Source organism: Lepisosteus platostomus, chromosome 4, assembly GCF_059453375.1.
Source record: "Lepisosteus platostomus isolate fLepPlt1 chromosome 4, fLepPlt1.hap1, whole genome shotgun sequence".
NCBI classification, from domain to species: domain Eukaryota; kingdom Metazoa; phylum Chordata; class Actinopteri; order Semionotiformes; family Lepisosteidae; genus Lepisosteus; species Lepisosteus platostomus.
Genome location: NC_142614.1, coordinates 56,528,765 through 56,556,118, shown reverse-complemented (window position 1 = coordinate 56,556,118; position 27,354 = coordinate 56,528,765).

Genomic DNA, 27,354 nt, shown 5'->3' with positions numbered 1-27,354 from the left:
TTACAATGTGTTAGGTCAATGTGATGGAACTAAAATGGCCATTAGTGCACATCAAGTTATATATCTGTATTAACATGGAAACTAAATTCTTGCTAAGGCCAATGACACAGTTTTGCTTTACTTCCAGGACTGAAGAAATATTTCCATGATTTTAACCACTGGTGTTTCAAACATCTCATCATGAAGTTCTTGTATGAAGTGGGTCTGCCATCAATGTTTGCATTGTTTCATGGTAGTGTTTCAGAGTTATTTTTCATACATGCTGGCAACATGATACATGTGATTAGACTTGTTGTAAACATTCCTCTCCAGGTGATATATGAAGTGGTAGACGTGGCAGAAGCGCTCTGTGATTATTATGTGTTACGGCCTTGGTAACTTTGTAGAATGCTGAAAAAAAGAAGAAAGAAAACACAACGTTTTGGAGATGGAGCCTTGTTCAGGTGTGAGCACCTGATGCAAGGCTCCACGGACGAAACGTTGTGTTTTTCCTTCTTTTTTTTCAGCATTCTACAAAGTTACCAAGGCTACCAATGAGTTACCAATGAGAGGATTTGTAGGATTTTATTTTATGTCTATAAAATGTTTAAGGAGAGCTCATTTGAAACATTAAATACATTTTGTTTTTTCAACAGTTACACTGGGAGTTAAGTGTGCTTTTTAAGACATTTCTGATGAAAACCTGTTTCTGATGAGAATGTTCAAAACTTTACTTCTTCACAAGCATCATCCATATACTGTAACAGTTCAGACTTGTAAGTAAAGCTAATTATCTTTTCCGTCTTTAAACATGCAGAAAATGGAGCATATTTCAATCTGTCTCACAACACTTTAAAAGACCACTCTCTGGTTGTTTTGTACATGAGGTCAACCCCACATATGAAGTAAATCAAATTTGAGTCTAAGTGCATTTACATGCATGTTTGCACATTGGCTCAGATCTTCAAATTAGGAGCCTATATCTCATTGTACTTACCGGTTTAAACAAAGTATTTTCAGTATATAGACTTATTTTAATTTTACTAATAGCACTTTAATATAAAACAAACCTGCTCATTGGTTAGCAGGCTTTTGTCTACCCTCAGTTTGCTTTCTGCATTGCTTTTAGTAACCATCTGTGTATGTGTTCAGGTGGGAGCCGGAGACAGTAAGGAGTAGGTGAATTGGAAGACATAGCTCACAAGAAGACAATCAAATGTTGTGATTGTTCCTAACCATTTGCTTACCATGTGTTATTTTTATAACTGGCAAATGTCAGTTTTAGTTAGCTTTATAAAGTGCCAGTGTTACATGCATAAATACTTTTATTGCTTGCTGTATTACTGAATAAATATCTTTCTTTAAAAGCGGTTACTCAAGGTTTTATGCTGTTACTATTTATTTATGTCTTTTCTACATCCTTACATCCTCTTACTGTTGTGAACCCTATTGCTTGATTAAATGACTGGTGATAAATATCCACATCAGAAAAATATACATTCCTTAAAGACAACTGATCACTGTACTTTTGCAGGCAGAAGCATTTAATAACAATACCACAATCTGTTTTTAAATGAAGAAATTATAGGCAGAGTCAGGAAAACAAAAAGGATTTTTTAGATTTGATATTTAAATCGCAATCACAAATAGAAATGTAATTTATGACTTCTTTTTGCTGTGTTGTTTGCTGGATAAATATAGAAATGGTTATATATATTTAACATTTACCTAGAGACCTTTGATGCAACAACATTTGATATGAGCCAATAACAAAAACATGGATCAGTAATTGTACAGCAGAGGAAAGGGAATATATTCCTTTGTGTTCTTGATAATGAAAAAAAATAATTGTATGTGACTGCAAGGCTAAAACACTGAGATATTTTGCATTTTCAAACAGTCTGTGTTGTTTGCACCCCTCCCCATGTTCAAAAGGGATAACTATTAGAATTTCTAATGTCTGAGGAAAAAACATTTTATTTCTGCATTCTTACATAGGACATATGTTGTGCAAAATTGAGATTATAAAGCAATATATAATTAAGAACAATAAATGCTTTTACTAAAGTTTAGTCATTTAGAAATTATGTAATAAAAGTGTGACAGTGCTCATTTAAAAAGAGCACTGAAAATATTAGATCGTGATTTTGATCTCAAGCATTAATTACTTGGTACATTAAATCTGTCACAGCATGATAATACAGGTTAGGAATAGGTTCCTGAAAACCTGCTCTGTGTTTAGGATATGTAATGAAGGGAAACAAGCCAAGTGAGATAATATATTTTCACTTTCTTTACCTTAAGCTTCACCGTGGTCTTCTTAATGGCCATCCAAGTGTCTGCTATATTTTAATCTCCTTTTCGTCCCAGGTAATTGGAAACCTGGTATATGTATATGCAAATAACATGAAGAAAAATTGAAATTGAAATTCTTCTTACTGCTCACGCATTACACAGACAGACATTGACTAAATTGATTTGCCTGGGAGATAACTGATTTTCCAGTCTCAGCACAAGAGTTTTGCTATGGGCAGAATCTACAATGTGGATAGACTTCATGAATGCCTGTCACATAAATGGCAGTCTCAGTTCTTTGAAAGACACAATCTAGTTTTTATACATATTTCATGGAAATGTGTGTGGCTATGAATTTGATCCTGTGAAGTGGCTAAACTGTATTCTGCAGCCAACCAATGAGTTTTTGGAAAATATTCAGCATATTTCTCACAAATAGTTTAAAGTTTACCTAATGATGATCCTCTGTACTGTCAACAGAATGAATGCCACATTCAGATGTCATATACAGTACATAACCTTTGTTTTCTTGTTAATGTTGGTCTTATTTCCCAAGAGGTATAGTACATGCAACTCCATTCATTATGCTGTCAAATAATAGATGAAGGGGATCTGTGAAATAAGGATTTAGCAAATGGACAAGAAAAAACTGCTTTTGTATTCCTATGGATACGTGTTTTTTTCAGTTCACAGTAATTCAATCATAAATGTATAATTATTTTGAATAATTACCAAATTACAATGAAAGAAAATGTTGTTCTAAATACAATCATTTTCATTTCTTTCTTTCAGTGCTTTTGAAGAAAAAATGTTTCTTTTTCTGTTTTCATAGTCTGTATGCAGTGAGGCAGTTCAGTATCCTAGTCTGAATGAATTTGTAAAAGTAACATTTAATGTAAAAAATGGGGAGAGCGAGGACATTTTATTTATTATTAACCGACTGACATTTTTATCCAAAGCAATCTACATTTGTACCCATTTACACAGCTGGACAATTTACTGAAGCAATCTAAGTGAAGGGCCTTGTGCAAGAGTACAACAGCTGTGCCCCACCCAGGCTCTGAACCCACAACCTTCCCATTATGACTCCAAAGCCCTAACCACTGAAACAAACACATCATGTCAAGAAGCCCTTTTTTCCATTTTATTTTTTGCAGTTTTTTTTTAATATATGTCTAAGATAACATAAGTGCTTTATACTTTGATCATCACATTGGTGTGGTAATATAAAATTAAAAAATGAGTTAGAAGTTAAAAAGTAAAGGTAGCAGAAAAGAATAGAGGACATTAAGTAACAGATAAGAAAAAACCAACATAAACTGACTGGGTGTGGGTGTCTGTCTTCTTGTGTATGTCACTAACGTCTTTTAGTGTCTTTATTCATGTTTTCGGATATTCCCCAGGCAAATGCGCTTTGCATTTATCAATGGTAGGAGGTCAATCATGTATAAAGCAGTTTAAATATAATATATTATTTTAGTCACTGTTTTGTGTCAGTAAGAAACTTCCAACAATTGGATTGAAAGATTTGAAATCTTTTCTGGGCGGTGCAGCGGCCTGTGGCTGGAAGGTTGCCGGTTCATATCCTGCGGCCGGCAGAGGAATCCTACTCCGTTGGGCCCCTGAGCAAGGCCCTTAAACCCAGCTGTTCCAGGGTTGCTGTATAAATGGCTGACCCTGTACTCGACCCCAAGCTTCTCTCCCTGTCTGTGTGTCTCATGGAGAGCAAGTTGGGGTATGTGAAAAAGACAGCTTCCTTATACAAGAATTTATATATGGCAACTAAAGTGATCTTATCTTATGTCTGTCTCCATTGCTGAATTAACTGAACCACAGGGAAATCATGATAGGTCTGAATTAAATCATGTTGTTTTGTATAGAAAACAAATAAAAGTTGCTCTAGCCCTGTTTTTTACTTCATTAATCCTTGAAATTACATTGGGTGACTGGTTGGCTCGATCATTCTTAGAGGAAGGGTATATCCTGATCAATGACTGTTTCTCAACTCTTACCCTGGGGCCGCAGTAATTCTCCAATTTTTTTCACTAAGAAGAAAATTATAATAACCCCTCCCCTTCCCCCTGTTTTATATTTCATTTAAAATGCTTTAATCTCAAAGCTAAATTGTTTTAGCAGGAATTATTCTCCATCAACCACCAGCAGACAAATATTTGTCTGCTTTTTTTCCCAAAAAATATGATATCCTAGAAGAATGGTAAAATGCACTATGGTAATCCACACAACTAGGAGTCAAAACCACGTGTCAGACAACAAACAACAAGTGAAAATTGTTTAATGTTTTTTTACCTAGGTAATAAAAGAGATTTGTAAAATTCAGCACCAGAAGAAGAACCGGCTGCTTTGGATCATCTAGGAGTATTGCAAAATAGACCTTACAAATCTACCGTAAAGATCAGTGGACAGGGGGTTAAACTGTTTCATTTCCATCCAATATCAGAAAACCTAGCTCAGAAAGTGTATGGAATTCCAGTTCATATTGATCCAAACATTGGATCAAAACATTGGTCTATTTTAAGGCAACTACTTACGTACAATATTTTATGAAGAGGATGAATTATCTCCCCAAGGTTATTAAGAAAGAATTCAAAGATTCTACAAAATTCATAACTGACATGAAATGAAGTATTTAAAAAACTACATGAAGGGAAAACCTTTATAAGCAAAACATCATTTGCTTCCTGTTTACTGATATTCCCAGACCAGATGCAAACATGTGATTCAAACACAATGTAAGCACAAATGAAACCTAAAATTTTAAATATCCTTTCAAACAAGCTAAGATATTTAAAAGTTGTGGTCATTGTGGTCAGAAGATGTATTTGAATATCTAAGTTCAAAACCAAAAGTGGATTTCAAACCTATGGCAGAATATTAGAAAGAAAATGGAAATGTCAAGATTCTATCAATATACAAGAGGGGCTCAACATCTGCAAATTTAACATTTAAAACTACCCACCATCCTCAACTCAACCTGGTCTCATTTTTATATTGTAACAAACACTCCCTGTTATGTGTTGGCAGCACTGGGAATGACTGGCTGGAGATGACTTTACACTTACAGTTTTATTATGCTTTTCTTTACCGTGGAGCATGCAAATCATGCAGGCAGAGAAAAAGTGCAGGGTTCCGCTGCATGTTGTTTATTGCAACTGATTACCATAAGTTTGTGATAATTATTTTAGTTGATCAAAGTGATTTTAATTAACTTAAAGTCAATGCATTAGCAGTTTAGTTATCATATACGGCTGGATATGTAGTACATATCCCCAACATATCTGTCGCATGCTGTACTACATATACTGTCGCATATGTAGTTCAAGATGCAACATAATAGGGGTGGACTTGGGTACATGCAAATTTAGCAATCTGAGATGGTTCTCTGCACCAAACCCTCACGAATATTCAAGACCCCACCCTGATTGATCCTAGGCCTACCCAATCAGTCCACGGTAATTTAAGATTTTTTTCCCTTGTTTGCACTACATGATTAGATTTTTTAATGGTATGTAATTTGCTATTGGCTCGCTGTATCTTTTGTGACCAATAAGAAAATTATGTAATTGCAATGGGGCAGTGCATGCGTAGCCTAATTGGCTATCGTTGTTGTCAGATACTCTTAGAGCTATCTAGCACTAGGTTTTTGGTTTCTTAGCAAGTTAACGCATTTTTGAGAGAAACAGTCACGCTTCCAAGTACATCATGCAGTATTGAGAGACCTTTTTCAGCTGTTAATCGGATCATGTCACATGCAGTTAAGCAAGAGATTACTGACACCGGCAGATATAGAAAACATCAGCATAGACATCACAAGAGGAAAATAAACCTTCTGTTTATTCCAGAAACAATAATCACACATGCATGCACCATTTTAAGTCTGTTGTTCCTCCAATATTATATTCTTGGATTCCTCCATATACATTTTTATTTCAAACAAATAATAAGATCTACTGTATTTGATCTGGATCATGTTAAAATTAAAGATTGAGCTTTCAAAGCTACTGCTTTGACAAAATGTATGGATTATGAACCATAAATCACTGAGTTCTTGCTATTTTATTCCTCACAGAAATGTGGAGCTATTATCACCAGAATGTGGCACGTCTTTCCCATTTGTATCCTTCATTATGCCCATTCCAAATTACACAATCGATCACTGTTGATGTTAGCACTAAACTAGTTTACATCTGCTGAACTAGATATTAACTACTTTATAGCTACTCAATTCAATCGTAACTGAAAAAAAAGCAAATTTATATCACTGTACTTTAAACCTGCCACCTTCCTATGACCTGAACTTCTGAAGTTGCTTCAGTATCTGACCAATGTTTTAGGTTGTGTGCAATGTTTTAGGTTATGTCATACAACTTACATTCATTAATACACAGACCACATATGGTAAGGTACATAAGAGTTTCAAGAAAATCCACACCTGTTATGCCTAGCAAAATGGAACTCATTGCATGCAAATTCCTGAAAAAACTATAAACTACTGCATAACATAAAATACTGCAAAAAACATACAAAGAGCACACAAAGACTCCAGTTACTTATTCAAATGAAACAAATGAAAACTGAACAATTCACTGTATTTCCCAAAACCCCTATAATTTAAAAAATCACACATCTACACCAAATATTGAGAGTCTCATTTTAAAATCCATTAAAGTTTCTTTTGACCTACAAGATATGTCGGGCATCATACAGTATGTTGACTCTTTGTGTTATTGTGCTTGTAGATTCATTGGTACAGTAGATCAGGATTCAGTAATAATGCTGGCAATTGGTTTAACAGACAATAGAATCCATCATAGACATAACTCTGGGGCTCTACAGTGAAAATCTTCTTTTGGGTATGTAACACTACAGACAGCACTGTCGATAGAAATCTCGTGCTTTAAAAATGAATGCAGCTTAGATGGCTCACTCACACTCTATGGAGCACTACATAGTACTATAATAATATCAAGATTTTAATAGGGGAAAACCTTTACAAACAGAAGTTAATGATTATGTTCCTGTAACTGCATAAATGAACCAAATCAAGTTTTATTTTGTACACAAGCTGCGACAGAACAGTCAAAACGCACAACAGTGTAGACAAAGGAAAACAAGGAAAGAAAAAGGAAGAGGGGAAAAATGTGTGGGGAGGGGGGTCTGGCAACAAGCCAACAGGGAGGCAAAGGCTACAATATTGCTGGGAATTTTATGAAACTAATGTTGCTAGGAAAAGCTGAAGATAGCTAGTATCAGGGAAGGCACAAACAGTGTTTCTTTCTGACACTTTAAACAGTACACAATTTGAAATGTTATTAACTCATCCTGAGGACTGACTAACGAGGAATGTATTTCCTGCAAAATTGACTCATCTATTGGAACCGTGATTGATATCCTGCTTCCAGGCATTTCTGATGAGGGTAAAAATGGATAATGGGGAGAACGAAAATCAATTTTCAGCAATATGCTACTCGTTCCAAGACTAAGGTTATGCACGGGTCTCTATATACAGCATTTCATGAGGGAGGTGGAGGAAAATGGTGGTCTTATTTCATTTGTAGGTAGGAGAAAAAGTATTATATATTTTGACACAGTATATCCCACTCTGTATCAAATGTCGATGCGTCATCGACAAAGAGAAAGAAAATTGGTGGCTATAATTGAGGTACTGTAGTGTATGTGTAGAGAATATCCATTATGTTAAAGCTGAACTAATGATGTTGGCACCCCAATACTAAAGATGAAAGTTAGGACAACTTACAGTAGGTCACCACTTGGCTTCTGTCTTCTTGGATCCTAGAACTTTTTGCATTCCAAATAAGTAGATTAACAGTTAAAGAATAAAACATTTTGAAGTTCTGTTTGGTTCTGGCATTTGGGAATATACTGTACCTGGACCAGAAATGTATAAAATAAATTCACTGCATACAAGGGAATCTTTTGCTTCTGCTCTGCATGAACTGTAACCTAAACATCATGGTCACAACAGAGAGAGATGGACTGAATAGCATGTCAGAGAGTTTGCAAGCACAGAGTGCAGAAATAGAGCCAGTAGACAAATATTTTAAAATGCTAGTTGTTGCATTCATGTCCTTTGTTTTCCCCAAGTAATCATTTCAGCTACTTAAAAATGCACTCATCTCAACCATGAGACATTTTTGTTACCTTTATTTTTTAATCTAGTCTAATAAGTTAAATTGCACAGTTTACTATTTACAACCATCTGCAAAAATGTTGACCATTCCAATGATTTTGACTGAAGTCTCAATTGGAAAAAAATGGGTCAGTAAGTCTTCTCAAAGCCAGAGCTGTTCTGGAAGCATGTGAATAGATCTCCCTGTATTTTAATGAATAATGAAAATCAAACTAAACAAACAGAACAGATTCTTGTCTTACTCTATGCTTTAAGTATTTCAGTAATGTTGATTGACATCAATTAACGAATTTATATTTTAATCACAAACAGAGGCTCTAATTGCAATTGTAGCTTAATGTAGCTTAAGTCCATTAAAGCACTGAAATGTAACTTCAGTAACATCAATGAAAATGACTTAATTTGAGAAGGCCATCATACTTCTTCAATTTACAAATCTTCATTAATAATTCAAATAAACAAGTAGCTGAGTAACTCCAAAAGTGTATAGTTACTTATTACTGATTGCTAGGACTTTGTACAGAGTAATTGAATTCAAATATAAAAAAATAAAAACTACTTTTATATTTGTATGGAAATATAAAAACGTCTGAAATCACTGGAAGACTTTAAATTAGACATGCATTTCAAGGATGTAAATGGAAACACAAAAATGAGCCAGAGAACATGCTCCTTGTTTAATTTTTTTATACTACATTTTCAATCCTTTAGGTGGTTTTAGGCATTTATGTTAATATATGTTTTGTTTAACATAATGTTTTGTTTTGTTAATAGCAATAGTCAAGTGTACCATTCTACCATTACTATTGTAAACACTTATCCCCTTCTTCTATTTAAAATGCTGTTGGGGTTATTACATTAAAAGTACATGCAGTATCACGGATACCAATACTTTATTTCTTGTTTGTATTAAGTTGAAAAAGGTTGCAATTCCTTGAAAATTAACAACATTTCCAACAGTGTGTTGAAAGACAAGTGGCAGTAATTTAATGTAAGAGACTCTCAATATGTGAAACACGTCCAATGTTCCAGTGAATTTAATTGGCAGTTTTGCAAATGTGTTTACATTGTTAATGTATAAATGTATTGTTTAATGAAAAAGTGGTAAGGTTTTGGTGTTCTGCTAGTTTAAATAAATGTTTACTATTTATTTTTTTTCTGATTACCTTCTAGTCTACACAGATACAAATTGCCTTGATTATTTTAATGTTTAATATATAACCCAATGTCTAATTTCAGAATGGCAAGCAAAACTTTTCCACATGTATAAACTGCATTAAAAAATTCATCATAAGGCCAAGAAATGGAAAAAAAGGTTTAAAAAAGTAAAGGCATTGTAGAAAAAGTCCAATATTAGTTGGGAAAAAAAAGCACAATAAGCGCATCTGAAAATACAACACATTTAATATAATAAAATAAAGAAATTAAACAACCCAAAATAAAAAATATACTATTGCTTCCTTTTATTTGTGAAGTTAAATAATTACAGTATATTTTTATGGTTTACAAAATGGGGGGTACACTTACCAAGAAACTATAGTCCAATTATCTTAACCTTTTAACTGCCACATGAAAATACAGTTAGAAACTGCAGACTCCTTCAGTTTACAAAGAAGTTGTCAATGAACAAAAGTTGAGAAAAAAGGAATTCATTTCAGTGCTTATAAGAAACATGAATTATGAGGATGGATCCTTTGAATGTAAGGATGAAATTCTTTCCATCTTAGAATTTCCATTTCTAAATGATAAGGGATGTCAAATTCTTGGGAAAATAAATAAGGTGGATATTAGTTAACTGAATATTTGTTGTTGGAAAACACAACAGTAAAGTTAAATGGAACTTAAATGTACAGTCTCTTATCCTAGTTTTGCCTGCCTGCCTATAATACACAATTGCCTTTAGGTGAGCATACTGTTAATTAATTGAATCAACAGATGTTCCTAAACAATCCAGTTACAACCTCAAAGTAAATAATTCCAGCAGTATTCAGGAAGCTTGCTTTTGTTATTTCTAAAAAGGTAATTTTCCGTTACAGCACAACAAAGGTATTGGAGTATTAGAGCCTCATACCTCTGCACTGCCTGTAATACATGTTCAGTGTTACTGATGCCCTATTTCCGATTTAAAAAGTTACAAACATTTTGACATGAAGGTTAATATCTGTTGAGCACTGACGATCATACGTAAAACAGAACTCACGAAAAACTCACAGGATTTATATTTCATAAATATGTAAACGATGGTTAAACCATTTATTGCATTTTTTACATTAGGAAATAGTTTCTCCTTTCTCATAAAAAAAATAGAATTGCAGTAAACAGTGTACCAGTAAATGCTTTATGATTCCTATTTTCCAAATTATTACATTACAAAAACATTGCATCATTAAATTGTTTAACTTGTACTTTTATACTCCTGACATACCGCTATATCTCCAAAGTATAAAAGAACATGAAGCGTGTGGTTTTGCATTTGAATTTTCAAGCCAGCATTAGGCGTCATGAAAGTTTCACTTCTTCACCATTATGAATTGCAGTACAATGCTATAGCTCAGCAAAAAACACAGGGAATGGTGCTGGCAGGGTAGTGAAATGGCTAACTGCATTCAATAGCCATTCATCAGACATCACTGGACTCTATCAGCCCCCTCAGACAACAAGGACCCATAACTGATCAGAATCCAATCAACTACCTGAGGTCTGCCTTCAAGAAGGCAAAAACTACAACTGCAAACTGCAGCTGAGCATCATAGAGGATCCATAAACCTGACTGCGGGTCTCAGGCATCCCTATAATAATAATAACATGTAACACTATCAGTCTATATGTTGATTGTTTGAGCATCAGCATGGATCATAGACTCCCAGTATATTAACAAATATGTTTTTCTCTGAAAAATTGTGACAATACTTGAGTAACCATTACACACTTAATATATCCACTGTTTTCTGATTCTATGTCTCTTTACACAATGGTGTTTGAATATACAAATCAGAAAATTAAAGGTAATTGCCTAGTTTTGATACACAGGGCTCTGCATGGCTAACTGAGACTGCTGGGTTGAAAGCAGTCTGCATTTTCAGAACACGCAAATGTTTGTCTGACACAGGCACGTCTGCACTGGACTTTTTTCAAAATCAAACTGATTATGCAGATGTTGAATCAAGCTCCATATCCGTATTTTAGATTCAGCTGTGGAAAACTGGATCTTTGCACGCAGGTTTTATACCATTCTTCATCCTGAGAACTGTTGATATATGCAGTTTTGCTTTAGTGATTTTCACTTCTGAGATATTTTGTCCCTTCTTTTAGAGATGTTGTATGCTCATCCCTTTTAGCATTTATTCATTATGTCATTATTGTTAAAAAAATGGAAGAAAACGTATATAATAGTTTTGGACCTCCAACCTTTTCACTGGTCCCTCAATCTTCTATAGATCCTACATAATGTTATCCTGAGCTATTCATACCAATTTAAAGTGTTTGATTTCTGTTATTGATAATATTACTGAAAAGAACAAAACTCATTTTCATAGCTGTTCTACACTTGCTATTTCTCAAGCGCAAACATCAAAGCAATCTTATAATTGAAGTGCAATACTGCTGATCTACACACAAGAGTCAGACAAGACCTGCTGCACCAATTAGCAATCAAATCATGCTACCTTTTGGTGCATACCTGGGACCAACAGTCCCAACCCAATCAAGATTTTGTGGGAGTTAATTAGGCAACCAGGTCACTAAGACACTGCCAAATTACATCACTGACATGGATGTTTCCAGCTGGAATAGATGTTGGTCGCAGGGGACCAAGGAACATATCTGATGGTCTGTGGCACACCTTTTGCATGCTTGCGCTTGCTGTAACACTGGACCAATTATTGAACACTTTCACAGAAGTATATAAAACTGAAAACACTTAAGACTGTTTTATTTTTTTTCAATCTGTTAAATTCAGCAAAAATAGTAACTGTACATTAAGATTTGCAGAAGTATGTCAAGTTTAAGTTTGTTCGCTGCAGAGGTTTGTTAACTTCTTTTCACTCAGAAAACCAACAAAATATTTAATTTGACCAGAGGTGCCCAAACTTTTGCATACAAATGTATGTCCAGATTTAATTCAAACTTTCCTTTCAAATAGCTGGTTGCAAAAGAATGAAAAGATGAGAGAGCCAAAACAAAATAAACTTAGCTTTTTTTCAGTCTTTTCTGTCATAAAATCTGAGTTTGCAGTTCTTGAGCATTTCAGCATATACAGTATTTAATTTCCATTTAAGGGTGACTCTTTCAATTTACATAAGGGTTAAAAAAGTCTATATTTTTAAATATTAGGAATTGTCTTCATTTTTCACTACACAGTCAATCCCCCCTTATAAAGATGGCATTTATGATCAGAAAAACAATAATAAAGCAGAAGAGGTCATTTGGCCCATCGAGCTCTTTTTTATTTAAAAGCTAATTGATCCAAGGCTCTCATCAAGATTTCTCTAAAAGATTACCCTTTATTTCAGGAGAGCGTTGTTTCATCAAAGCTATAAAAACAAATTGTATTTGTATTGAAACACTGAAAGGCTTATGTAAAGAAAAAAACAGGAAAAACATTGAAAATATACAGTAAATCATATAAAGCTGAAACAATTACTGTGTCAGCTCCCTTTGTGTAATGATTTATATTCCGCTTTTGAAAACATTGTGACAAAGCTTGTGGTACATGTGTTACAATGTGATCAGTCTGGTGATTAGTCAGTACCCAAGAGCGAGGGACCAGGCCATGGCAGAATGCCCAAAAAGACCCAACAGGTTGGAGCCCGAGCCATCCGGGATCGAAAGAAAGTGAAATTAAAAGGAGGTGATAATAGATTAATAGATTACTGGCCAGAGGGGCTTAATCAGCCCGGGCCGGTTAGTAATGGAAAAGAGGAAGGAAAGAGTCATAAAGAACTGTCCAGCGGAGAAAGGATTGCCCCATCTGGTCAGCAAAAGAGAAGGACAGGTGAGGCTGTTTAAGTCCTAGGAGAAACCAGCTCACTGCACTCCTTGAGAAAAGATGGCACAGCGCATCTCTGCACAAACTGCTCAACACAGCCCGCTGGGTGGAGTCAGGAAGCCTTGGCTTCGGGACAGAACCAACTGGTGAGCTCTCTGAAGAAAAGCAGACTGTACGGGGTCTTGGAGGGCAGCCCTCTTGAATAGTCAGGGATGCAGGTCAACAAGCTTGAAGGCCGACGTGCTGAACACGCAATGGCCTGAGCCCATCGACCGGGATTGGGAAGACTCAGCTGTTGGGGCGTCACTCACTCGGCCACGGGGGGCGGATTCTTGCTGCCGAGCTCCCGGGAACAGGAGGACGCGCAGGATAACACAACTACCCAGGGAGGCCAATGAAGAGCTTCAGCCCGCCGGAGCTCCAGCCCACAAGACTGGAAAGAAGAGGACAGAGTGGGAGTGGGACATTCTTCTTAATATTAGCATTGTCTGGGAGTGATTTCATTGCTAACAGTAAAAGCATTGCAATGAGAGGGTTCTGGTCTCTTTGATTTTTTTGCTCTCAGGTGAAGTGTCGAAAATGTCAAAAAATTAATTTGCCTTCTAAAACATTGCCAGCCTACCTTGTTCACCCGATTCTAAAGCAGATTTGCATGCTGTGAGTGAAGGGCATATGAAGCCAAACCTGAATACACAGTCAATCATCCAGTAATGCAGTTGCACAGTAAGACCAGTTGTATTTATCTTATGACGCTGCATTTGGTTGAAGGTTAGTATTACAATAATTGTTCACATCTCATGTCTACTTCTTTACATAGATTTCTAAGTGTTCACAGAATATTTGAGATGTTCACAGTTAATTTATGTCTAATTAACACCGTCTAATTGCTTACATGTCTTTTATTAAATTAGATAATATATGAAGATATTTAAAACTCAGTCAAAAATCTAAAATTAGGAGAGGATCCCGTAATGATTCTATTGAACCCAAAAGAGTTGGCTACTTCAGACTAAAATATTTACCTGGAAAGAAAAGTTTTTCTATGTTTTTCCAGCTGTGTGTCAATATTCTGATGTCTTCAATTCCTCATTCCCTCCTTCTTGTACGGTAGGTATGAAAGTGTAATGTAATTATAGTTAATATAATCTAGAAGTTTCATGTATATGTTGGTTTTACAACACATTCCCCCAATGAGACAATAAAGCTTGAATTGAATTTATATTAAAGTGCTCAAACAATTTTCCTGAAAAATATTCTATACTGTATATTGTAACAGCACATAATGTACCTATACTTAACTTGAAAGCAGTTTGTAATGGGGCTTTCTGTGGTGCTAAAAATGTGTTCTGTGAATCTCGTACTATTTTGTTTTTTTAACTTCTTTTAACTTTTAACTTTTGTTTGCACCTTCAATGACTAATAAACAGTTAGGCCTGGAATAAAGTTTTAAAAAGTGGAAAAAGTAATCCACCCAATTCTCACAGATTACAAGTTCAGTACTCAGTGGCAGAGGGAAGACATTTCCGGCAAACAAAGGGCCAGCACTAGGTTTGGAATCTGAAACTGGCACGTGGTTTACATGGTGATCAGGGGCTAAACTTATTTCCTCTGTCTTATGTGCAGTGTAAAGTTAACCCTTGGCTGGGTGGTGTGAAGGCTTAATTAACAAGAACAGAAATCACAATGCAGGTTAAAAGTGTAAGAAATGCTCACAGTGCACTAGTGCCTATTAAATCTGCCGTTTTCTTATGCAAATCAGACCACACCACAGCTGCTGCCCCAGAATGAGAGTGAAAATGGGAGCCATGCCTTACATCTGGACTGCCAATTCTTCTATAATACAAACTGGAACTGTTCTTTGCTTACCTTCATGTCTGAAAATAAATATGAAATGGTGATGTTTATTTAGAATTATATTCTGTAGATTATTTCGGAACACTGATTATGTTTAACCTATGAGGTGTTGGAGAGATTTGGCAGTTTATTCTATTTTTGTCACTAAATACAGCTACAGTATGCTCATAGAACAACTGTATGTATCACTTATGGCAACTATACTTGGTAAAGAATGGTCATCAATGATACCAGTCTTTCCCCATGTTAGAATGGACTTCTCATTTTGATATTGCAAACCAGAAACATCAAGGACTGAACCTAGAGAACAAGGACACAAGAGAAAGCATATGTACATTTACAGTAGGACTGGGATTAGACAGAAAAGACTCTTCACAAAGGGTTGTGGGGACGTTGACAAACAGCTAAGCCACATTCAAGCTCCCTGGGATTCTATCAAAAACAAATGGGCAAGATCCTTGGCCAATAAACTGCTAGCAATCAAATGAACAAGATGGTCTTAATGCCTCCACTTATTTCTTATTGTTGCTGTGACAGGTTTTCAAACTGGTTTAGTTAAACCGCTCAATTATATTTTGCAACAGTTTAGCCTACCCCCGTGAAACTCTGGCATAAGGCACACAAAAAAACAAAAGACAGCTTTATGCTTTTACTAGGCATCTTAATGGGGAAATGCAATCCAGTTATTAAATCTCGGTAACACAATAAAGTCATTGATGGTACAGAAAAAAAAATTACAAATTTCAAATTAAGCACAAAATTGTGAACTTTGTTGCCATGTTGTCGCAAACTGCAAACTCACTTTCAAATTCCCACGAATTGTGACATGATACAGGCCTGCCTGCTCACTAACCTCCATAATGGCTAATGTAATGTGATGTATGAGAGTATAAATAGAGGTTGTGCAGTAGATACATCGCTGCAGAAATGTTCCAATGTGACCTGCATGTAGAGTTAACAAGTAGTACCGTATTTGTTGGCAAAACCCTGTTGAAATTGAGAGCAACATTTCTATTGGATAAAAAGAGATGCATTCACAAGCCTGCTCGTTTACAATGTCACAGGGCCGCACACGTCACCGGACATGTTGTTGCCTCGTTCTGAATTCCAGAACATGGTGCTGCTCTTACCTGGAAATTTCATCTATTGTGTGATGTGAATTGGAGGTTTTTACTGTGTCACTGTGTACATTTTACTTTTATTGCGGTTTGTAATGCACCCATCAATGATGATTCTTTCTAACCTCGAACTATGAAAATAGCTTTGCAGTTTCTCCTTTAAGAAAGAAATTCCATTCATTTCACTTCAGTTTTTCTTTTTTAACCTTTTGCTGGTAATATAGTTTAATCTATTATGCTCATCTGTAATAGTCAATAATCACTTGTTACACACAACACCTCGCACTACAGTAACAATGGGGAATTCTTCTTTGTGTACTCTTATTTTGATGCTTAAGAAAATGTTACCTGACAGTGTTTTATTTGCATTGGCATTGCACTGGAGATTCCTGGTGTGTGTAACCTAGCATCAATTTCTGTATTTCACCTTTTCCATATGCAGTGTACATAAACAACCTATTTTTCAGAATATTTTACCTTAAAGATTTTCAATTGAAATGAATAAACAGATCTTCAATCTGTGATGAAAAAAGATCATTACATTTTTGTGTAATACTATGCTGGGCAAACGATTTATTTAATTTTTAAAAAAGAAATCAAAATCAGATACAATGACGTATTCCTGCCTAACTTAGACATTGCATGTCTAAGTCATTGCATGTCGTCCTATAAAAAACATTTTCTGCACGAAAAACAGGTGATTTTTCCTCCTCATGATCAGCTTAGAATCTTTGTGTACGCTGTAAGATTTTTACTTTTTAATTAAATGTTTAAAATACTTTCATAAACGATACACACATCTCGTACAGAAAAAAAATCACATTCCTTTCTCTTCCTGTGGTGTCAAGCAGATCAGCAGGTCTTCCCCCCCCCCAATCAGAGGCTGGGAAAATAGCGCACCGCCCACTGCGCTCCATCAGAGAAGGAGGCGGCACAGAGAGGGCGGAGACGTGGAGCTCAGCCATAGTCAATGAGCATTCTATAGCAGAGTGCGCCGATTGCATCTGGATTTATAACTTAGTGTTTAAGATAAAAAAACGTAAATAAATAAAGCAGGAACATATTGTACTTCCTAATGACATTACATGTGGAAAGATTTTTTAATACATTTTAGGAAAGTTTCATCTCTACAAAAACCACAAAACTATTCTCGACTGTATTCCTGAATTTATGTCACACTTAGTTCAATGTTTTAAATACATCTAAATAAGATAGATGTTAGCATAAACTATTAGTAATCAATAATATTAAAATTAGCACTTTAATAAATTGCTGCACTTTTTCCCACATCTTGTAAAAATAATTTTCATTGTTCAAATGTACATTAAATCTGACTATCAGAAAACAAGCTAAATACAAAATTAATAAAGAAAAAATTGTAAAATATAATTCAAAATATTTTTCTAACAATGAATAACAATGTTAACTTTATAAAAATCAAAAGTATTAACTAAGGAATAGGATGGCACAGTGGTGCATACTTTTTGTATGTTTTTTCATAAATACAACAGTAACACCAGATGTCTCAGTTTAATTTCAAAATTAACTTATGCATGCGAATCTGTGAACTAGAAAGATAACTAAACTATCCATCCATTTCCAATAGTGGCAAAGTGGTTAGCATTGCTATCTTGCAGCGCTGGGGCCCTAGGGTCAATTCCTGCCATCCTGTGTGGGTGGAGTTTGCATGTTCTCTCTGGGTTCAGTGGGTTTTCTCCAGGTGATATGATTTCCTCTCACAGTGCAAAACACTGTAATAAAGTGCTGCACTTTTTTCCCACATCTTGTAAAAATAATTTGGGTGAGTGGGTGACAGTGCAAAACACACTGGTAGGTTAATTAGCTTATGGGAAAACTCAAGAACATCTACATTCTGTGGGTGACGGGGCCTTCTCTAGCTGCACCCCAGAGCTCTGGATTTGTATCCCCAGTGATATCAGTCATCTACCCTGAGTGCATTTAAATCTAACCTCAAAACCTTTCTTTTCAGAAGACTTATTTAGTGTCTGCTTCATTTTCTAATTTTGGTAGCACTTCTAACTGTGTGTCTTTCTTATATGTATTTACTTGCTTTGAGATGCTTATTAACATGATCAAATTTTCTCTGGTTCAGAAAAAAAGATTTAAAGTATACTGGTTTGTCACTCTTCTCACACCCTCTTTGCTAAATGGCTTTGCATAATAATCTGATCAATCTAACTACCTATTGTCTGTGCTTTCTCTATCCTAGATTTAGAATTATTCTGAAAATCTCCTTCTTGAAATGAGTCATTTCCAAATACCTGTTTTCGCTGTTAACATCTTGCAGCAACTCTGCGACAAAATAAACACTTAGCTCAGCCTGACAGCTGCTGAGTCCTGCTCCCAACATTGCATTAAAAAAAGCTTTAGATTTCTATATGTATGTTTTTATTTAGTGGTTCCATTAGTGACAAAGGCTAAATTACTTTCTTGGAAAAATGTCTTTAATGTGTTGCAAAAAACTGACTTGCTTTAACAAAACATATTTACAAATCCTTTCCCCCGCCAATCTACCGGAATGCCCAACTTTTTGAGAAGCTTTCCATGAAACCACATTTGCTATTAATTCACATAAGGCTCTCTGAATTGCATGTTTTTGTTTTTCGTGTGTGCTAATTTTCTAACTATCCCATCAAACCTTCATACTCTCCCTGCTGGAAATACACCTGATTATTCAAGCCCCTCACTTCGCCAAATCTGCTTCAGGTTCACATGTTCTTTTGTAACACACACCTTTCTGTGATTTTTTGTATATCTAAGCTTTTGCAAGTGTTCCTGCATCCCCCTTCTGCACTATGTCTGGTCATGGCTTTTTTCTGTTTGCTTATTTCAAAGTAACACCTGCTCCAATTCTAAAACTATTAGCTCATGTGCATTTTTGAATTTTTACATTTACATGACTAAAACTTTAACGTCTCAAGTTTTCATTTGCCTTAATTTTTAGACTGAATTTTAGTTTCAGCATTAAAAAGCTTACGGTTTCCCTATCTTTTGTTTCTTGTCCTCTTTAATTGTGAAGTTCCCAAAAATTTTACATTACTATGTTCACATTTTTAACCTGTTATTACTGATCACCAAATTATTGCACTTGACATGACTTATTTCACCCTTTCCTGAATGTCTATGATAAGAAGATCTAGTGCTGCCTCTGGTGCGATCTTTTGCAGCTGAAATTTCACTGTTTAAACAAATAAGAAATTAGATTGCTCATAAATCTAATCACTTATTCTATGAAAACAAACAGTAATTGCTCTCTGAAAATTCTCTTTTTCTTGTTCATTTTGGAAAAATTCATTTGATCAAAACTGATTTGAGATGTCAAAAAGGATTTATTTTCTATGTGTATTTCTGTTCCAGAAAACTCACATTCCCTACATTGCTTTGTTTGTCAAGATTTTAACTTTAAATTTAGGTTCCAATGTATAAATACCGATGTTTTGCTCCCCCTTATCACGAAAATATATTTGTACTGTAGCTGGGATTCACTTTTTATCGTACGTGTCTCTCCCTTCTGCGATTTTGACACAGAACAGTTAAAGATGGCGACAAGTAAGACACCCGGGGGGGTCGTCTTCCCACCTCCATAACTAAAATGCCAAATAGGAGTGGCTTAAGCGACATGCATAGTCGTGTAACTGACAGTTTGAGGTAGCCTACTGTGTCAATTTCGCTTTGTTGCCGATAGGTGAAGCTTTCAAAACTCGTCCCCAAAGTCATTTGACTGATTTTTCACCTTGTTTCATTGCTTAAACGCAAGGATCACAACCACTGCCATGTTAGCTGGGATGTGTAGTTTTTAATTCAGTTTGAATTTTTACTGTACATACTGTCTTCATATTTGGCCAGGGCTTTAAAAATTGTTCGGTGCCCTCGTTTCCGCCTTTAAAGGTACCCCCCGTGGAAGAATTTTGACGTTGAACGTTTGCCGAGCGTACCAATACATGGTACTGATGTTTTCCATTTCTATGCTTCATTGAACATCGCATGTTATTCAGAAAACGTTTAGTTAGAAAAATGTCTTTACATTTATCTGTAGAAGAGGAGAGACATATGACATTAACGCTAGCTATTGCACAAACCCAGTTCAAAATACTACTTATTTCATTCTGATCACAAAAAATGTAATTGCACTATTTATGTGCTGTACATAGGAAATCCCCTATATTGCAAACTTATGCTTTGTTTTTATATTCTAAGGCATAAAGACTATTTTATTTTTTGTATTTTTCTTCAATCTTGGAAAACACAATATGAAAAAATGTTAGCCAAATATATACAGAACAGGCATGTTATAATTTTTTTTTATTCAAGAAGAGAGGAAAAGAATAATACAGCAGAAAGATTTAGGTGAGATACTAGAAGACATTTTGATCACAGAGAACTGTCAACAAACCACAAGAGTGTCATCCCAGGAGCTTTTAAAAATGGTACCCAGCCACAAGATAGAAGTGTTTCCTATAACGCTTTACATGAGTGACTTAAAAAGTCTAAAAAAGAAAACCCTGTCAGTTTTAAGGATGTTGTGAAAATTAGATTGTCATGTTGGACAAAGTAGGATCAAGACTGAGTTTAAATCATGAATGAATTCTAAAATTTTAAATTTCCATTGCTTCAGAATAGAAATTCATTAGAATTCAATCAGAACTCCTAAACTAGAACGTCCTAAAATTGAAAAAAAAAAGCTGATAGAAGCATAGCTTCAAGTGATTTGTCACTGGCTGGTATAACTTTTTACAGAAGATGATCCGAATTGAAGATTCTGTTTGTGCATTAAAAATAGTATTTCAAATGAAGGAAAGGCATATGCTTAGTGAAAGCCTTGGAAACATTTCCAGACTGTCCAATATGAGTCGACATCATCAAGGAGCAGAGTTTTGGACTTATAGAAAAAAAGGTACAGTGGAATATTCATAGGAATGCCAGGAGTGAATAAGCTGCACTAGATTCAGAGTGGAAGACATTCCATCAAATACATTCCTGCATTTTGCTGTCAAGTTCTCTGAATTAATTAAGACTGATTTTTTTGTTCCAAGGAAAAGCTAAAGTGACAATGCAGTGACAAGATTGCTCACATAAAGCTGTGGAGAACTTGGAAGATGAAAAATTGAAAATGACAAATTTAGTAACAGTGTTTTGAAAGACGACAAAGTGTGTCAGAGATAGAAACAGGACCGGTCCCAACAGTGCAGGGGCCTGCATAGGCCAAAAATGACTAAGCAAATAGGAAATATTAATACCTCGCCTTGCAAAATCTTGTGAACAGAGGGGAAAGCGAACTGACTAAGGGATGAAACTATTTATAATGTATTAAAATTATGGGTAGGTAAGGGAAACTTTGAGGCCAGAGTGCAGGTGAGCTGAAAAAACAAAAAAGGTATTAAGAGAAACATGGAAAAGGGGCTGAATAGGAGATAGAGGGAGAAAATGCATCAGATGGGACATATGACTTTGCCTAGCAAAAAAACGCCTGGACTGTGGTTAGGATGCTTGCTAGAGCATGGGTCGGGAGAAGGCCAAAAAGAAAAATGGTCGCAGAATCGGCAATAGGAGCCAACAGAATTGGAAAACAGTGCAGGAGGGACCAACATTATGTCATGTTGGCCTGCAGCAGAATAGGAGGACAAAAACAGACATTTATATATACAATAAAAGACCTATGGGAAGTATATGTGCTGGAAAGCAGGAATGAGCTATACCACACCAGGTCACATATCCTGAGAGGGAATCAAGGGCTTGAGCCGATGGCAAGGTGCCCTGGACTGCACTTGTACTAGGAGGATGCCAGCTGAGACAGAAAAAAGGGTTAAAAAAGTTAGTACAGCGTTACAGCACGGGGGACAGTGGTTTCACACCTTTGTAGAGGTTTGATGGGTTTACTGAGACAATTATTAATTGTAGCAGTAACCACAAGGTTGTTCGTTGGGGCTTTAAGAAAATCGTCAGAATAACTAACAACGCACACACACGGGTTCAATACACGAGATACATTTATTAATATAAACTGTGCACCAAACATATACTAGTCTGCCTGGATACGAGCGGCAGACCTTACTGTGAGGGTTATCAATATACAAGGTATATAATCTCGAAGAGATGCAAACACAAAGAGATACACAACAGCGAATATATGTCAATATATATCGTTCGGTTACCAAATCGCTAATCAGTGTTATTAACCACTGTTACTCTAAACTCGTAAGTAAATACATTACTCATGAATTAAATTGATAACAACTTGTGTTGAGGTACAATTGAATTCTCGAGACGCAATGTAGAACATGGGGTTTACTTATCCACTGTGTATGGATTTGGAATTTCCCGGCACGAACACCAAACCAGCTGACAGGCTCTGTTGCAGCCTCTGTTCCAGCGGTTGTCCAATGGGCGTTGTGTCGGCGTCCTCTGGCTACCGGCCAACCAGTCGAGGTGCAGCTCGGAGTAGGACGGGCGGAGGAATCTAACTGCGGCGCAGTTGACCAAGACACAGATGTGTGCTGATTGGTTGAGAGTTTGGCGGGCATTGGAGACCCACGTGGTATTACCACGCCCTGCCAGTACCTGATTGGTTGATCAAGGTGAGATATAAGTCACTTACTCTTGACACTTAGGAATGCAGTCCAGATGTCCATTCGGCACTCCCTGACAGATAGGCGCCAACGGATGACCATTGATCATGATAGCCAGGCTTAGCTAAGTGCATCCCCGTCTGGGAGCTGTGCCTTATCAAAAGAAAACATCTTAAATCAGCCTGCATGAATACTTTCTCTGTGGCTGGACCACAGAGATGGAGGGTGAGATGGGGCCTCATTTAGGAAAGCATTCCAATGCTTAATTCTGTCTTATTAACAAGCATTGCCGCTACACCTTTCACACTTTGGCATGTACAACTGGGAGCTGGAAGCAAAAATAGGCCTTCGGAAGACAATACCCAGACGTAGCTGAAGAGACAGAAAAGCAGAGCTGTGAAATGGCGGCTGCAGGCAAATGAAGGTAACAAGAAAGGCCGAAGTGTAATACGAGTCTGGAATTAAAAGCATACATACAGTGGGCGATTGTACAGGCGGAGCTGTGCACCTGAGAAAGGGGCCCAGGTATGAAGGTGTGATAACAGCATTCATAGCGAGCCAACAGGTGCACACAGCCCTGACTGGTGACTTGTTGTGGAAAGAAGTATCATATAAGTGAAACGATTCACATTTAGGTCTACAAATGGAAATGACGAAGTCTTCTAGGATATTTTGCACATGAACACTGTCAAGTCCTATAAAATAGGAAACTTGCAAGTTAAAGGAGCCTAAAAAGTTAGTCTTAGAAGGGGAACTAAAGCAAACAAAAAAGTTGGAAAAGAGGAGCAAAGACAACTGTGCTTTTATTACTGCAAACTGGAGAATAAAGAATGTGGTTTCAATGTGAAAGTGAACTTGAACTTGAACTTTATTGCCATATGTAACCGGTACTGGTACAATGGAATTCTTACTTACAGAAAGTCTCTCGATTGTAAAACAAGTGTAAAAAACAAAACAAAGTGCAAACAGTGCATCAAGACAATGTACAAACAAACAATAGACAATGTGCAAGTAAACATGTAGACAGTTTGAATGTAAACAATACAGACGTGTAAACAATGACTGGAGATGTGCAATAGATAAGAAATCATAAAGAGGTAGATGATGATGGTGTAGGTGTGGTCCGAGGGGGGTGGCTAAATGTGTTCGCCAGTCTCACTGCTTGTGGATAGAAGCTATTGAAGAATCTAGTGGTAAGTGTCCGTATGCTCTTATATCTCTTGCCTGAGGGCAGTGGGGTGAAGAGCTCATGCCCGGGGTGGTGACTGTCCTCTGTGATGGCCAGAATTCTACCACGGCAGCGGTCCTCATAGAGCTGTTTAATCTCAGTGAGACCGCAGCCGATGATCTTCTGGGCCATATTGACCATTCTCTGCAGTGCCTTTCTTTCTCGCGAAGAGGTGTTGCCATACCACACGGTGATCCCGTTGGTGAGGACGCTCTTGATGGTGCAGCGGTAGAAGTTCACCAACACATGTATTGGCATCCCCCATCGCTAGAGGCACCTCAAGAAATAAAGGCGCTGCTGAGCCTTCTTCATGATAGAGTCAGTGTTCACAGTCCAGGTTAGATCTTTAGAGATGTGAATTCCCAAAAACCTAAAGCTGGTGACTGTTTCCACTTCCGTTCCATCAATACTGAGTGGACTGTAAGTGTATGGCCTGTGTCTCCGAAAGTCCACTATTAGCTCTTTCGTTTTCTTTATGTTCAAGTCCAAGTTATTGCTATGACACCACCTAAGCAGCTGTACGACTTCATCCCTGTAAGTGGACTCGTCATCATCACTGATCAGTCCTATTATAGTGGTGTCATCTGCAAACTTAATGATGCGGTTGTTGCTGTGTCTTGCTGTGCAGTCGTGAGTAAATAGGGAGTACAACCTTGGACTCAGACAGCAGCCTTGTGGGGTTCCAGTGCTCAGGGTGAGTGGTGTTGATGTTTTATTGCCTATCCGCACCACCTGTGGTCTCTCGATAAGAAAGTCCAGCAGCCAGTTGCAGACAGAGTTGCACAGACCTAATCCCCTGAGCTTTGTCACCAGTTGACTGGGTATGATGGAATTGAATGCTGAACTGTAGTCCACACACAGCATTCTCACATATGAGTTCTTAGTGTGAGCAGTTTCAGGTGAATTAGTTGGATGGTACTGTACAAAAAATTCAGTGACAGCATTTACTTGCTGAAAGAAGTCATCTCCAGAGTCTCATGGATTTAGAGTTTACAGACAGGAGGAAGAACAAACCAGAATGAGCGGGCTGGATCTTAGATCATAGATACTGTATGGCAAAATAACACAAACACTGTTAGGAGATGGCAGCTACAACAGAGACCGAAGTTAAAAGGATACAACCCATTGTCTAGTTTTTCATTCGGAATTATTTTTCAAAATATTTGAGCGTTTGCTTTTCACAACAAGGGTTTTACCGCGAATTTATAAAATACAATTTACATTAAACAACACTTTCAGGACTAGTGTTACTCAGGTTTCCCTGAAATGCAATACATTTATCTTCAAGTCGGTAGAATGTACATAGATTAATTTTTAAATACAGAAAAAAAAAATTTTAAATTTCACATCTTCTCCGTTATAACTTCCCCTATTTCTATCAATATTAGTCACCAGCTTCTTTTATGAACCGCTCCGGACTCACGTTTCCTTTTTTCCCCCCAATTAACCTCAGTAATACAAAGTTTACTTGGCAATATTCAAAGGAACAAGTAACGAACGTTCCAGAAAAGACCACGCAAATAATTCCCTAAACATATTTCCGCACGCAAATTGCTTAACAACTCAACTTTACACGAGCTCAGTACACTGACTTTGCGGCTCTTATTCTAGCGATGGAGCTCTGAGCTGGCTAGCCGTGTATACTCATAAGTTCTCAATAGCCCAACACAAACACTCAACTTTTACCCTAAAACACTCTTAGCATATTTACAAAAGATGTATACAATAGGTACGTTCTGACTGTATGAACAGTGTTTCCCGTACTTCATACCTGAAAAGAGGAGAAGATTAAGAAATCAGATGTTCACGCAGTACGTTCTCCATTAGGGTTTTAATGAGAACGAGCAGACAAGGTTAATCAATCACAAACCACTCTATCCGTGTGGATTTGACAAATTGATTGCAGATCTGCAAGAATGATCCTTGATGACCAGCTTTCAGAATTCTTAAATCTTCTTAAACTTTAACCCCTTTTAAACATTTTAATGTCTTACACCATCTCAATCCATCACATTACAAAACCTATCAATATAAATTAAGGTACTGTAAAATAAGTTCTTGATTGCAGGCTGTTAAGCCACAAAATGTGTTACTTTGGAAAGGGTTTGTAGACTTTCTACAGCAACTGTATATTCTTCCTATTTTTGTCTAGTTCCATGCACAATATCACATACTGTGGATGACTAATGTCATTGTCTTTCTTTCAAATTCATTGAATGAGGCATTTTTAAAAGACTGAACAATGCACGGTCATCTAATTTGGCAAGCAAATGTGCACTGCAAATATATCTAAGGATACAATTGCTATCTTAGGAAAAGCTACCCGAGACTGAATCAATTAAATGGAAGTCCCCACTATTGCTACCTGAAGAAGCTCCGGGCTACAGCCTCTGAAGGCAAGATGATGACAAGTGCCTTCTAGATTTTAAAGGGGGAATAGCTAATATATTACATCCCACACAATCTTCAATCAATATCATACTGACTTGCTGGCTTGGTCGTATAAAGCCATCCACATCAAATGGAAAGGAATGTTGGCACTTGGTGTTCTGCTGCTATATGACAATTTGTCAGCCGATAAGACCAGAATTGCACATATTGACATTCATCAGCATGGGTTTAAACACTTCAGATATCAACCCTGGCACACAGACTTCTCAGCATAACTTATTTGTTTTGACATCTGAAATCGGTGCTACATGGTACACAACTGCAAGCTGATAATTCCTTGAAGTCTGCCACTGGCGAATGGTTAAAGGAGTAGTCGTAAGAGTTCTATTAGCAAGGAACTACTAGTTTGAATATTGCGCCAAGGACTTAACAAGAAAGGAAAATATGTATATTGGAAAATTTGTATTATAAAAGGATTGTTGTGTAATATAATCTGTATTTAAAATGGTTTTATCTGTCATCTAAAAATTAAAAAAAGAAGAAAGGAAATTACCTTACCATTACCATCACTTACTGTCTCCAGGATTCCTCAAGTAAATAACATATGACTAACCTTCACGGTAAAGCAGGTATTAGTTAACAAGGTTTAAATCTAAGCTTTTGAGAGCAATGGTGATTCTTATAATTGGTCAGGCATCTGTGAGCCTGCAGTGACATTGTTGAGTCATGCACCACTCCATCAGAAA